We start from the raw sequence: 13484 nt of genomic DNA, 5'->3' as shown, positions 1-13484 counted from the left end.
AAGATGCAGCAAACAGACACAGAGAACAGACAACCATGGTGGGGGGGAAGGGGAGAGAAATAAATAAACAAATCTTAAAAAAAAAAAAAGTAACAAGGCAGTTTAAGGGAGGCAGCTTAAGTGTGGTGCAAAGAAATCACTAGAAAAATATTCCCAGTGTAGGCAAGGGTGTGGAAAACAGACACTATCATGTAGGCTGATGGGAATATACATTGGTAGAAACTTTCTGGAGGATCATTTGACAAAATCAAAATCTTGGCTATACATGACCTTGACCCCATAATTCTATTTTTAAGAACTTATCCTACAGAAATATTCAAATGTACAAATTCAAGTGAATACAGAGGTTTACTGCATCCTTTTTTTTTTTTTTAAATGAAAACTGGAAGCCACCTGAATGTTCATAGGGGATGGCTTAAATGCATTACAGCGTGGCCATAGAGTGGAGGAGTGTGCCAGTACAAGAAGTGCTCCCTGGTACGCTGTGAAGCGGAGGGGAAAGCATATTGCAGGACAGTGTGGTGTCCTGATTCTGCAGTAAAAACAAACACAAATGTTTGTCTTGAAAGAGTCACTAAGGGTGACCACAGAGAGGGAATCGGAGCGTTTCAGAGAGGGGGATGATCTGCAGAAGCTCCAGAGGAGGACTAGTTGGAGAGTTTAGGCTCCAGTGAACTGCTGCTTACCAGCCCTGTGACCTTTGACAAGGCATTAACCTTCTGTGCCTTTGTTCCTCACAAAGTGGAGATGGTAATTGTTCCTATCTCAGGGTTGAAGTGAGCATTAAATCATTAAGCTCTTGTAAAACACTTAACAGTACTTGGCATGTGAATGTACTTAATGTTAGCTAAGTCTCATATCTGATTCAGCTGACATCAGAGTTTGACTTCCTGCTTAACATCTCTGAGCCTTAGATTCTCATGTCAAATGTTGATTATAGCATCATCTGTTGATTGCAGCCTTATGAGACCCCAAGTAAAAGACCCCACTGAGCCAGTGCTCAAATCCTGACCACAGACACAGTAAGAGAATAAGTTTGTGTAAATTTGCTGTGCAGCACTAGAAAACTAATACACATATAAATGCCTTGCAAGGCTGTAAGAATCTGGGATATCAGTATGTAAATATCTTGCTCAAAAAATTGTCCCTGGCTGCAATTCTGACCCTGGTGCAGAGTTAGTAATATTAGTCTGGATTTTATCTCTGAGAGTGGATCCCTTTAAAGTAGTTCAGGAGAAGCTCACTTCAGTGCTTCTAGGGCTAGGCTAGAGGAAATGGAAATCAATGAAGCAGCTCCAGTGCTTGGGGGCAGGGGAGTGGGGAGGGTGTTAAGGGGGTTATGGTGAAAGAGGGAGTCTCTGCGGAGCTCCAGCCAGGTGTTGCCCTACGGAGATGTGGGACAAGAGCTGTTAGATCTCACAAATTTCACTGGGACAGAGGTTGTGAAATCTGATTTTTAACTTTTGGAAGTTAGTTCAATTTTGTAAACACCATGAGTGCAAACAAAACGTGCCAGCAGGCCATAGTTAGCTCACAAGCTGCCAGTTTGCTATCTTAGCTCCAGTCTTTCTAGGCTTGATTTAGCAAAATACTTACTAAGTGCCTGTTGTACTTCCAGCTCCTTTAGTACCTGGTCATATTTATTGTTCTGCAACCTCAGGCCTGCTAGCCTAGTGTTTCTATCAGGTACTAAATCAGTCTGGTGTATTTGAAATGGTATTTCATTGTGGGTTTAATTTGCATTTCCCTGATTACTACTAAGATTTAGCATTATAGGGGGTGAATGTAACTCAGTGGTTGAATGCCTGCTTTCCATGTATGAGGTCCTGGGTTCAACCCCAGTACCTCCTAAGAAACAAAAAACAAAAAACAAAACAAAACCCTGGAAAGATCCTTAACACATTTAAAATAAAAAAAAAGATTGAGCATCTTTTTATGTATCTATAGACATTTCTTCAGTTGCATTTTTACTTCAAATCTTTAGATCACTCACTAATTACTGATAGATTTAGGGCTTCCTTAATGGAATTTTTCTTTTGAATAACATCATACCTCCTAGACTGGACTCCTTGTTAGGTTTGGGGCTGTCTGTACATCTAGGAGGCCCAGCAGCAGACACAGTGCCTGCTACAGAGTAGGGGCTCAGTACTTGAACACATCAAGTGATGTTTCAAGAGCATGATAGTCCTCCTTTTTCCTTCTGTTCTTGGCACAAGTATTACTGATTTAGTTATCAACTTATTCAATAAGCACAACTCCCGACTTTGATGAGAAAGCAGATTAAGAAAGGTTTGTCTGTGTCCTGCCCCCACTGAAATCAGGAAGTAAAAAGGGGAACTGGCTGGCCTTAAGGGAATAGTGATTCATTTTAGGTGGTAGAGAAATACCTACTGAAAGGGGCATTGAAGCTTGAAAGGGTGCAAGATTGGAACTTCAGTTTGGAAGATTGGAACTGCATAGAAAAGTATCCTAACGCTGAGGCTGAGGATAATGCCTGAGCTGTGAGTGTCCCCTTGCTAGTCAGGGCCTGTCAGATGATTACCTGGAATTGAATATGCCCTATTCCTCAGGACACACAGAGCCTTTCCCCTGCCACTGGCCAATCACTAAGTGAAGAAGTTGAAAGAAGATTGTTTTCCAGCCAGAAACCTGGATTCCAGTCCCAGTGGTTCCTTTTTCCTCACCATGCCTCTTTCTTCTTCTAGAAAGGGCAATAATAACCCACCTCATAAGGCTCTCCATTAAATTAGAAAGCACTTTCAACACCCACCTCACCAAGGCTTCCATTTGATTTTTGTTGCTTTTATAACTTGCCTTCCTTTGTACTAGGTTAGAGGGGCTAAATTTGTCTCTGCATCAACCTCCCTGTCATAGGCCACTCTCTTCCCTGGGATGGCCTCCCTATAGATCTTTCTGTCCATCAGTCCTGGCCTGTTTCCACAGTGGCACCTTCTCTGCTTCTTGGTCACACAGCAACTTCTCTAGAGAGTAAGTTCCTTGAGGGCTGCAGGGAGGTCACGCTGCTTTGGACATGGTGGTTCTGTATGGCTGTTTTTGCCCCTGTGCTCAGGGTACTTGTTTTTTTGTCTTTATGGTTGAATAACACTCCAGCCCTACAACCCTTTTAATCAATACCCACTGGGAGTACTTTTGGATGTGTTTATCAATTTCAGGGCTTCATGACCCAGTTGAGATGGGGGTGGGCTGTGTGGTGAGAATACATAGGAATGTTGTCATTCCCCGGCTCTACCTCATATGCCTCTACTCAGGCCACATTTCCATTTCCTCCAACACACCAGACTCGAGCAGACTCCATCTCTTTACACCTGCTGCTGTCTCCCCCAAAGCATCCTCCTCACTTCTCCACCTGGCACTTTCCTTCCTACCATCCTTCAAGAGCTAAGTCAAATGGCCCCTCTGACATCTAGGCAGAGTTAGGTCTCCTTTTTTTATAGATACTCATTCACTCACTAGGTTAGCTATCACTTAATTGAGGGTATACTGGGTGCAAAGTGAACTGGGATTAATAAAAGAAGTAGTCCTAGCCCTAAAGGAGTTCAAAGGCTAATCAGGGAGTCAGACCCAGCTATGCTGGCTGCATTAAGGGAGCACTCAGGAGGATCATTGCATCTGCCATGGGGGAAAGATGACAGGGAAGGTTTCTGAAGGTGGCAACACCTGAGTCTTAAGAGTATATGAGAGGGAAGCAGACTTGGCTCAACGGATAGAGCGTCTACCTACCACATGGGAGGTCAAGGTTCAAACCCAGGACCTCCTGACCCGTGTGGTGAGCTGACCCACGTGCAGTGCTGATGCGTGCAAGGAGTGCCCTGCCTCACAGGGGTGTCCCTTGCGTAGGGGAGCCCCACATGCAAGGAGTGTGCCCCGTAAGGAGAGCTGCCCAGCGCAAAAAAAGCGCAGCCTGCCCAGGAGTGGTGCTGCACACACAGAGAACTGACGCAGCAAGATGACACAACGACAACAACAAAAAGAGACACAGATTCCCTGTGCCACTGACAAGGATACAAGCTGAAACAGAAGAATACACAGCGAAGGGACACAGAGAACAGACAACTGGGGTGGCGGGGGGTGGGGAAGAGGAGAGAAATTTTTTAAAAAGTGTATGAGAGGGAGTGGGTGGAGCTCAGTGGTTGGGCACTTGCTTTTCATGTACAAGGTCCTGGGTTCAAACTCTGGTACCTCTTTTTTAAAAAAGTGCATGAGTATCCAGGTAGAGGGACCAGGTTGAGCAAAGGCAGAGGAGAGAAACAAAGTAGTGTGTGCAGGTCAGTGATGGTTTTGCTGGGGCATAGATAGAGAAAACGCAGGCCCTTCTAGGATTCTCTTAGGATGAACCACACAAAATTGCCATTTTGTAGGTAAAAAATAAGTATCAGCACCTGCATATAGTTCAGCCTAATGGGTCACCTTAAGGGTGTTGGACTTTATCTTATACCTCAGTGTTTCCTAAACTTTCATCATTTTTTTAACCACTTTCATGATTTTTACCTTCTCCGAATTCCTAACTACTTAGTATTCACTTAATTTTTATTTAAAGAGACTCACTTTTTTACTTAAATGAATTTATTGTAAAAGAAAACTATATCAAAATGAGAAAATAATCATTTGCCCTTAAAAAGTAATTGTAAAAAGAAATGCTTTGAGAACAAAACAGTGTTAAAACTCTTGCTAGATTGTTTCTTGCCAAGCTTCAAGGCTCGTTTCCTCTCCTACAAATAAAATGGATCTAAACAATAGTTAAAGAGCGTAGAAATCAGCTAAGAGTCCAGGAAGATTCATGGCAGTAGGAATAGAGGGAAGGTGGAGTAAAAAAAGTTTTGCACAAAAATCGCTAGGATTAATTGGATGTGGTGTGAGAAAAAAGAGAAATCAAGAATGACTTTCAGGTTTCTACCTGTAGGGCTGTGGGTACAAGGAGGGACGATTACAAGGTAAGTTTGGCCAGTCTTGTGTTTGAGGTGCCCATGGGGCCTCCACGTGGAGAAGCCCAGCAAGCAGCCAGGGGTGAGGGTTTGGAGCAGAGCCACTGGGTACAGACAATCCTGAGGCTGCAGGTGTGAGCCCACTAATAGAGGCGGTAAGGAGACAGCCATTTTGGCTGGTATGCTTTGCTGCAAAACCTCCCAGCCTAAGAATAGATCTGTGTCCTCCCCTGGGGAGGTCCCAGAAGACAGCAGTGTTCTTAGTCATTTCTTTCTCAAAGGCTCCTAGTATGTGGGAAAGGAGGAGGGTTAAGGAGATTAAAAATTCTGTCTTGAACCTGCCAAATCATAAGGGCAGGGAGGGCACCCAGGTAGAAAGGTCCATCCAGATAAATTCTGAACTCCATCCAGGAAACGTGAAGCTAGATCTATAGCTTTGGGACTTGCCAGCCTCTATGTGGTGGCAGAAACCGTGAGAATGGATGAGAACCTCCAAATAGAGTGTATAGTATCATAAGAGTAGCAGGCCCAGGAGTGAACCCTGAGGAGCAAAAGCATTTAAGGGGAGAGAAGTGGTAGAGAAGGAGACCATAAAGGAAACAGAGAAGGAGCAGACAAAATGTTTGAAGTTAACCAGGAGAATGAAGTGTCACGGAAGCCACTGGAATGAAGTTTCATGGAGGGGAGTGATCACCAATGTCAGATACAGCAGAGAGGTCTGCCAAGATCAAAACACCTTCTGACCTTCTGAAGTCACAACTGAGATTTTTCCTGGTGGTCTTAGAAAAGTTATTTTCAGTAGAGTGGTGAGGATAGAAAGCAAAATTCGGATTGGATTGAGGAGTGGCTGGAACATGAAGAACAGCAATTGTAGACCGTTTTTTTGGGGAGGTATAACATGATTGTTATTTAATCATTCAATAAACATTCATTTCCCTGTTGTGTGCCAGGCACTGTTCTAGGTGCTGATGAATAAAGCTGTGAACAAAATAAAAATTCCTGCTTTCAAGAGCTTCCATTCTAGTGGTAGAGGGAGAAATACTGTATGTCAGGTGGTATTAAATACTTGGAAGAAAAATAGAGAATGAAAGAGGTGTGTGTGTAAACTATTTTATATAGGGTGACTATATAAAATCTCTGATAAAGTAACTTAAAAAGAGAATGTTGAGTTTGATTTTTAAGGATCTCGGATGTACAGTATTGATTAACCATGGCCCTTAATTCTTGATAAACCTTGTGTATACTGTTAAAATGATAGATTTATAGATCTCATCACTCCCTAGCCTAGAATATTTTACAGTAAAATATAAATTCTTCACCATGACCTCTAAGACCCTACATAATCTGCCCTCTGCCTCCTTTACCAAATTTGTCTTCTACTACCCTTCCCTTTCTCCTCATACTCCAGCCACACAGAAAAGCTGGATTGAATGAGTCAGGTGTGTTGGTAAGGATGGTCTTTCCAGGTACTACCTGGAGGTCTTGTGGCTTCTCTGGCAACAGGAAGCAAGGCAGCTTAAAGTCAAAGAGCTTGAGCTTTGGTGCTGGACAAACATGGCTTTGACTCCTGGCTTTGCTACTTACCAGCTCTGTGAGCATGGATAAGTCACAAATCCTCAAGGAGCCTCAGTCTCCTCATCAGTGAAATGAAGATAATATATATCTATATTGGAGGGTTGTTTTAAGGACAAGATTCATAGTTAATGCAAATTGCTTAGTACAATGGCTGGCATATTACAAACACTCAATAAATGGTAGTATTGTTCTTATTCTCATTGTTATTATCATTATTTTGATCAATCAGTCTGCCCAGTTAGCAGATGAGGAACCAGGCCTGGCCAGGGTCATGCAGTGTTTTGGGGTGTAGGAGGGGTGCCCAGAACACAGACATTCACACATGGAGTGCAGGCCAGTGTGTGGAGTGGAAGAGTGGGCTTTGAAGCTGAGCAGACGTTGGTTTGCATTTTGGGCTTGTCATTTACCAGATTTGAGCTAGTTACTTAACCTCTCTGAGTCTTGTGTTTCCTATCCTTAAAATGCCACATGAGATTGGAAGGTGAAAGAATGGTGCATATTAAAGTGGCACAGAGCTGGGCCCCCAAGAAGGCACTCAACAAACATCTGTTCTTCCTACTACTCCCTTCCATGCTACTACTTTCTTAATCTTCTTTACTTAACCTAGTGATTTTTTCCCCCAGATAATTCCTTTATTGAAATTTTCAGTAAATTTACCATGAAATTTTACATACACAATGGAAATACCAATTACATATCAGGAAAAATATTTTAATGGTATTGTTATACAGTGTATTTGCTAATTCCAATGGATCCTCATCTCTTACTGCTGACATTATCTCCAGTATTTGAATTATGTGGCAGGGTTCTCTTTGAAACAATGCCCATTTTCCCACTTCTTGTTGGTAGGAAATGAAGTTTTTATATATTTTCATCAGGCATGTGTACTTTTGACTCTACTCCAAGGTGCATCAGTTTCAATCATTAATTTTTTACTAGGGATTGACTTCAAAACTTCCAATTAGTCTCAATTTTCAGTGAGTAACCATTAAATCCTATGTAAAGATCCAAATCCATCAAAGCAGCTGCTGCTTCCTTGGTACCATCAAATGCGTGCACCACTCCACCTACATACTGATCTCTATTTCTTTTCAGTATGTTCAAAAATTCAACTTCTGAGTTTCAACAAATTCAACTTCTGAGTTTCAACAATGAAGAAACATTGGTAATTTTGTTTGTTCTGAGAGTTCAAACATTTTTTCAAAATATTTGAGCTGAGTATCTTTGGGATAAACTGTAATTGGTCAAAATCAAGTCCACGTTCCCCTATTACTACAACTTTCCCTTTATTGTTTTCAGTAAGATTTAGCAACTCCATTAAGTAAAGATCATGGTTATTCTTTTCAAATTCTCCACATTTCATAGGACACCCAACTGTACTGAAAAACATATCTGAAGCAATTCTCAAAAGGACGTCTTTAAAATAACAATTCACTTTTTTTTTTTTTTTTAAGTAATAAGATACCATTTGTGCCAAATGCAGTGCATCTTTCTAGCACCAATCTGGACAGCTCTCTATTTCATCCAGTAAGTTATCTTTCTTCTCGCAGGTGGCATTTAATATTCCCTATATTTAGAGAAGCTTTTGCTTAGTATCACCTTGATGCTTTTGAATTCCTCTGTAAATTCCTCTGAACATAGGATCTGTCAAGTTGATACCAATATTGATGAATTTGAAGCGACTCATAACTGTGGCCTCAGCTCCTCCCTGGCAGAAGTAGAACCCAGTGATTTTTTTTTTATTTTTTATTTTTTCATTTCTCTCCCCTCTCCCGGCGCCAGTTGTCTGTTCTCTGTGTCCATTTTTTGCTGCGTGTTCTTCTTTGTCCGCTTCTGTTGTTGTCAGCGGCACGGGAATCTGTGTTTCTTTTTGTTGCGTCATCTTGTTGTGTCAGCTCTCCATGTGTGTGGCGCCATTCCTGGGCAGGCTAAACTTTCTTTCATGCTGAGTGGCTCTCCTTACAGGGCGCACTCCTTGCGCATGGGGCTCCCTACGCAGGGGACACCCCTGCGTGGCACGGTACTCCTTGCGCGCATCAGCGCTGCGCATGGCCAGCTCCACACGGGTCAAGGAGGGCCGGGGTTTGAACCGTGGACCTCCCATGTGGTAGACGGATGCCCTAACCACTGGCCAAGTCCGCTTTCCCCCAGTGATTTTTAATCATCTTTTGAAGAGAGGAGTGTGTCATGGATACCTCTGGGAATTTGTTATCTGTGGACATTCAATCTTGGGGGGTTTATAGACCATTGTCATAGTCTGGGGTGAATTTATGACTTAATCAGTCTATCAGAATAAATCAATCTCTCAGTATCGCTTATTTTCTTTTTTTTTTTTTAAAGATTTATTTATTTAAGGCGGCCCCCCCCCCCCCCCCCGCCGCCGGTTGTCTGTTCTTGGTGTCTGTTTGCTGCGTCTTGTTTCTTTGTCGGCTTCTGTTGTCGTCAGCGGCATGGGAAGTGTGGGCGGCACCGTTCCTGGGCAGGCTGCACTTTCTTTCACGCTGGGCGGCTCTCCTTACGGGGCGCACTCCTTGCGCTTGGGGCTCCCCTACGCAGGGGACACCCCTGCGTGGCAGGGCACTCCTTGCGTGCATCAGCACTGCGCATGGGCCAGCTCCACCTGGGTCAAGGAGGCCCGGGGTTTGAACCGCGGACCTTCCATGTGGTAGATGGACACCCTAACCACTGGGCCAAGTCTGTTTCCCAGTATCGCTTATTTTCTATTCCAGCTTCCTTTAGCTCACACTTTTCCATAGCATCATTCCAAGAGTATTCTCAATAATGGTCACAATCACGCTTCCAGTTTCAGGGGCTGTGGGCATGGTGTCACTTAAGTTTCACAAGCGTCAATTTCCTTATCTGAAATGAGAATGAGAATATCTTGTGACGGTTAATTAGGATACCATGATTTGTTAATAGCACATTTTACATAATCTCATTTAATCCTCACAGGAATGCTATGAGGTAACTTTTTCATTCAACTCAATCAGTATTTATTGAGTGCCTATGATGTGGCAGACACTGTTTTAGCTATAGTGATACCTCATGGAACTTAGATAATGGGGAGAGACCACAAAAACACAGACCAATAAATAAAGAGCTAAGGGAGGGAAATGGATGTAGCTCAACCAATTGGGCTCCTGTCTACCATATGGGAGGTCTAAGGTTCAATGCCAGGGCCTCCTGGTGAGGGCAAGCTGGCCCATGCAGAGTGCCAGCCCACGCGGGAATACGACCCCATACAGGAGTGCCACCCTATATTGGAATGCCACCCCACGCTGGAAAGCCATCCTGCGCAGGAGTGCTGACTGATGCAGAGAGCTGGCTCAGCAAGATGACACAACGAGACACAGAGGAGAGAAAATAAGAAGACGCAGCAGCACAGGGAGCTGAGGTGGCACAAGCGAGTAACTGCCTCTTTCCCACTCTGGAAGGTCCCAGGATCGGTTCCCAGAGCCGCCTAATGAGAATACAAGCAGACACAGAAGAACACACAAATAGACACAGAGAACAGACAACAGGGGGAACGGGGCGGGGCGGGGTGGGAGGGGGAAAAAGAAAGAAATAAAAAATAAAATCTTAAAAAAAAAAAAAAGCTAAGGGAAATGTTTCACAACAATGCAATGTGTTGGTGGTAGTGTAATGTATGGGAGCCCTGTATGATGATATGCATGTTTGCATTGTAAGTTTACAACGTTACTATACAATTATTATTTATGTATGTTATACAAAATTTTATTTTTAAAAAAAAGAGCTAAGGGGAGGCATTTAGGTTACTTCCAGCATATGGTTTATATGAATTTACAATGTATAAAAGTATCAAAGAATACTTTTTTTTCCCTTTATTTTTATGGTCGCTTTTTTCCCCTGGTAAATACAGATTCTCAGTCTACTGCTCTTTGGGGGCATTATAGAATGCTACCATCTATCTTCTTTGAGCAAAGGTCTTTAGGGGGTTTGTAGGTCTGATAACCTTAAGGCTTTAAATGATATGTTTAATCCAACTTCAAGGCATTCTATGAAAGGTGTGGATTTTGAAGCTCAGACACCACTCCCTGGAGCTGGCAGTCTCTACTTGCCTTGCTGTGTTTGAGGAGGGAGAAGCCAGGCAGTGAAGCCCAGAAAGATGCCATATCTACGTAAATAACCAACTAAACATGTTTGAAGGATGTGAAACAAAGATGAATGTATCAATTCAGAAAAATGAGCCTGTCAAGGAAAAGAACAATGGCAACAGCTGTGCAAAACAAAAATGCCCAGATGGAGAATTTTATATCCTGCTTTATAGTAAAGCACAATATTCTCTAAGGCACTGAATTTTCCTGAATAATCGCAACTTGAAAAAAAAACAAAAACCTACTATATTCCAGTTATTTAACATGTTAATAATCCTCACATGAAAGTTGTAAGGTAGGAAGAAACAATTTCAGTGAGTTTAAGTAACTTGACCAGGAACCATCGTTAGTACTGGCAGAGTTAGGAACTGGAGCTCAGGCCATCACTGAGCCCCTATCTGTGTTCTCTAGACCTGCCATTTAGGTGGACTCAGATGCTGCCTGTGTGGCAGGATAAGAGTAGAAGGGTCACGGTGAGGAGCAGTCCGACGGGAAGCCCCTACCCACTAGTACCCCTCACTCAGCACCTGTCCCGCCAGCAGGATCTTGACCATTTCATGAAAGGCAAGGACTCCTTTCTACGATTGAGAACAAGATGGTTACTGGTCCTTTTTCCATGTGTCTTTCAGTGTTTTAAATCATGCTGATAACAGCTAGCCTCAAATTGCTCTTCTACAATTAAAAAAATATTTAAGAACAGACCATACTTTTTACAAAAAAAAACCTCAAAAAGCAGACGATGAGAGCCTCCCTGCCCATCTTTTCCCCCCAGTGTAGCTGTAAACATGTCTTCTGAGCAGAGTAGGATGAGTCCTTTATTTTTTTTATTTTTTATTTTTTAAAAGATTTATTTATTTATTTAATTTCCCCCCCTCCCCTGGTTGTCTGTTCTTGGTGTCTATTTGCTGTGTCTTGTTTCTCTGTCCGCTTCTGTTGTCGTCAGCGGCACGGGAAGTGTGGGCGGCGCCATTCCTGGGCAGGCTGCTCTTTCTTTTCACGCTGGGCGGCTTTCCTCACGGGCGCACTCCTTGCGCGTGGGGCTCCCCCACGCGGGGGACACCCTTGCGTGGCAAGGCACTCCTTGCGCGCATCAGCGCTGCGCATGGCCAGCTCCACACGGGTCAAGGAGGCCCGGGGTTTGAACCGCGGACCTCCCATATGGTAGACGGATGCCCTAACCACTGGGCCAAAGTCCGTTTTCCCAGGATGAGTCCTTTAATTACTCTCACGGGGTTCTCTGATGCTGGCAAGAGAGCTAGGGAGGAAGTCCCCCTCAGGTTTTCAGGTGACACCCTGGGCTACCCTTAAGCTGAATAATAGTTCATTGAATGTCACCTGAGTGCTAGCCATTGCTGATCCAAGATGGACAAAACAGGGACATTAGGGAACTCATGTGGTGTTAACCGCCTCGTGTAAACCAAGGATTACAATGGTAATCCCCCAGTGAACATATACAGGGTAAAATTTTTGTTTGTTTTTAAAAAACAAGTGCTGGCCAGTTTTATTAAAGAAAATTTTCACATGATTTACTTTTCACCAGTCTGTTCTGGCATGTTTCTAATGAAAGCAGAATCACCTGGATCAGTGATAGCCAGTGTACATATCCTCTGTAGTAGTTTCTGCTTGCTGTGCCCAATTCAGTATTATTTCCACTGTAGTGGTCAGCCTGTTTTGGCCAACCTGGCATAGGACTCTACTTCAGGCTTCCTCAAGATGTTTCGCCTCGCCTTCCCTGATCACCATCTTCGGAGTCTGCTTGTACCCCAGCGCTTACTTTGCACTTTTCATAACTAGTTGGGGCCTAGAGTTGGTCGACTCCAGAGACTTTTCTATCTTCTTTGCAGCCACCATCTTCCTGCCTTCGGGGTGGGATGGCCCCCAACCAAGATGGCCAGGGAGCAAGAAAGACCAGAGTAGAACTGGTTAAAAACCATTTTTTTAAAAACCAGAGAACAGCACATGCATAATGAACTGCTCTTTAAAGTATCTGTATATTTAAGTGTAAAGAGTTCTTTATTTTCCAGGTAACCCTGGCTCAGGCTGACATAGATGGGGGAGGAGAGGGCCAGGCACCCTCTCCAGGAGCCCCCAGCAGCATATGTGACAGGAGAGGAACTGGGCAAGCATCGTTTTTTATTCTGGTTATTGAGATCTCCCTGGGTAACATGCACACACATACACACACAAAATGTTCCATGGATCCTGAGTATGTATGCCAGGTCAGTTAGTCAGCAATTCTGCTTCAGAAAATCGTTCGTATTCCATTACACCAGTGCTTGTCCACTCACCACATTTTCAAAATGGAAGGAATTTAAGAGCTCATTTCCATGTAAAGGCATTTGTTGTGCAGAAGAGGGAGACTCCCAGGGGGAGGATAGGACTGGGACTAGAATCCCAGTCTCCTCATACCCAGTTTGATGCCTTTTCCATTATACCCCATGCTTGAATGTTAGGGTGCCAACTGGACTTTTATCCAGTGCTGTTTATGTGGCCCAGATCATGCTGGGTAGCAGAGGTACAAGGCTGGACACTTCTTGATAAACAGCCCAGTGGCAAGACATGAATAAATTGACAATTTATCTACAACCTGAAAAGGGCTGGTTGCTGAGGGAACTCAGGGAGCAACACCAAGCCAAAGGGTCAGGAGATGGTAGGAGGGCTTCCCAGCACAGTGAGTAAATGAGAAACAACTTATATTGAGTTATTTCTTTCCAGCGCTGGGAATTAGAAGAGCAACCACTTTGAATGAGAGGTCAGGCCAGGTGCATTGCTTGGCAGGACATCCAGCTATAATTAGATAAAATCTGATATAATTAAATGAGATGCAGTCATTGCTGACATTTTAAGTTAG

The 13484-nt window shown here is 43.5% G+C and overlaps 1 pseudogene; it reads right to left on the bottom strand.

The window, feature by feature from the left end:
- Positions 1 to 4903: 4903 nt before the first annotated feature.
- LOC101430272 (deoxyribonuclease TATDN1-like) lies at positions 4904 to 8555 on the bottom strand (annotated as a pseudogene).
- Positions 8556 to 13484: the final 4929 nt, after the last annotated feature.

The sequence above is a fragment of the Dasypus novemcinctus genome, chromosome 9 (assembly GCF_030445035.2).
Source record: "Dasypus novemcinctus isolate mDasNov1 chromosome 9, mDasNov1.1.hap2, whole genome shotgun sequence".
NCBI classification, from domain to species: Eukaryota; Metazoa; Chordata; class Mammalia; order Cingulata; family Dasypodidae; genus Dasypus; species Dasypus novemcinctus.
The sequence above is the reverse complement of the archived record's forward strand: the minus strand, read 5'-3'. Positions and strand labels throughout refer to the sequence as shown.